Source organism: Echinops telfairi, unplaced genomic scaffold (genome assembly GCF_000313985.2).
Source record: "Echinops telfairi isolate 266 unplaced genomic scaffold, ASM31398v2 ScPeMD7_2573;HRSCAF=3158, whole genome shotgun sequence".
Taxonomy (NCBI): domain Eukaryota; kingdom Metazoa; phylum Chordata; class Mammalia; order Afrosoricida; family Tenrecidae; genus Echinops; species Echinops telfairi.
In genome coordinates this window covers 14,953,511-14,955,343 of record NW_022106471.1, presented here as the reverse complement: position 1 = coordinate 14,955,343, position 1,833 = coordinate 14,953,511, and the positions used below count along the sequence as shown (strand labels likewise).

Genomic DNA, 1,833 nt, shown 5'->3' with positions numbered 1-1,833 from the left:
GTGTGTGTAACTCGATTCAGATGAACATATGGCTGAGAGAACTTGTCTGCAGCCATCAGTTGACAGCAGAGGCTCGTGCAACCATATGTTGTTTGAACAACCTTGGGCATGCTTGACTTGGAATGCTACTAACAACGTTTTTATTTATGGTAATCTGTAGCTAAATAAATAACAATTTACATGTAATTTAAAATGATTAGAATTTTAAAATTTAAAATACAATATAGTATAAGTAAAAATGATTGACACCGAGTGTGTAAGTGAGACAACGAACTCTGAGAAAGTTTGGGGAGCTTGTTCAGAGCGTGAGTGACGGATGGACTGAATCTATGTGAAGGGCTCAAGGGACAAGCAGTCTTCAGGCAGCAACAGGCTCAGAGCGACAGGAATGCAGCCCTGAGAAAGTCTTAACTGAGCTCCCCGAGCCTTCCGTTCAAGGCGCTCACCATTCGCTTGTACTGCTTGCTTACACTGAAGACGTACAATGACTAAAAGAGAAATGCACTTTCATTTTACATCAATATCCTTGAATTTGACAGAGAACAAGTTTCTGTCCTCTTGAGAGTTGCTTAATGTTGTAAACAAATTAATTAATGGTTTTAGAAGATGGTGAATTTTTTGAAATCTTTCATGCTACCCAAGAATACCTCTTTCCCAAAGAAGCTGGTGAGTCTGACATCATTTAATAGTATTCATAGTGACTGTATTTGTGCGTGAAGGCAAAAGCATGGGTTGTTCATTAGCTTATATTAGTGATTGAGCATTGATAATCTCACCACCAAGGAACTATTGATACAACCCTCAAAAGTATTTAGCTCACACAATTATCAGGCAAATTTCTTTCAACTATATGTTGCTTTAAATAAATCATAATCGATAATGAGCACCTACTGTTAAAGGTACACTTCATATTTATAAATATACAAAGCATGAGTAATGGTTCTAAATTAATAAATTTGATAATTTAATCAGACTTACTTGTATAAGTAGCTATGACATTTCTGGAAATGGAGTAAAGTATCAGGGTGGCTATAAATTCTCTTGGCTATTTCCATATACATAGTTATTGGCTATCTATGGTGTACCAGGCAATTTTCTAGGCATTAGAGGTAAAGGATTGAACAACAAAAACATACATACAGTCCAGCCCCTTAGATAATTTACAGTCTTGGAAAGAGAAAAACAGGACAATTGTAAGCACAAACACACTATAGTTTTAGTTTCAATGAGCCTTATGAAAATGCTGGTATTTAAATTCCCAGTCTTCATTTTGTGGAATCCTAGTTTTTATGAATCATATTAAAACATATACTATTGCTCATCCTTTTGAAGATATTCAGAATGTTTACATCTCAGTTAGTGGTGGCTAGTTTCCTGTGTCGATTTGACCAGGTGCCTGTGGCTTGGCCAAACAGGGAACTAGAAGGAGTTGCCTGTGATTACATGGACTCATGTAAAGAAAAGCAGATTGCCCACCGTAACAGAGATGGGTCTCATCCAATCTGTTGAAAACCTTGGGTCCAGAGAAGGAGTTTTCTCTAGCATGTATTCTACCTCTAATCTATAAATAGATATTGACCAGAAATCCTTCCCTTGCTAACCACCCACAATTGTATTATGCAGTTTCTTTACATTTCTCTATATGTATCTGTTCATCTCTATACAAGGAGCTCTGCTGGTGCTGCCGTGTAAGTGTTGGACCGCTAACCACAAGGTCGGTGGTTCAAAACCACCATTGACTCATCAGGGAAAAGATGAAACTTTCTGCTCCTGTACACAGTTGCAATCTTGGAAACAGCCAGGGCAGTTCTATCTTGTCCTATATGGTTGCTA

At 37.6% G+C, this 1,833-nt stretch overlaps 1 pseudogene; it reads right to left on the bottom strand.

Moving 5' to 3' along the window:
• Positions 1-1,833, bottom strand: part of LOC101647449 — a 24,641-nt pseudogene that overhangs the window by 17,560 nt on the left and 5,248 nt on the right.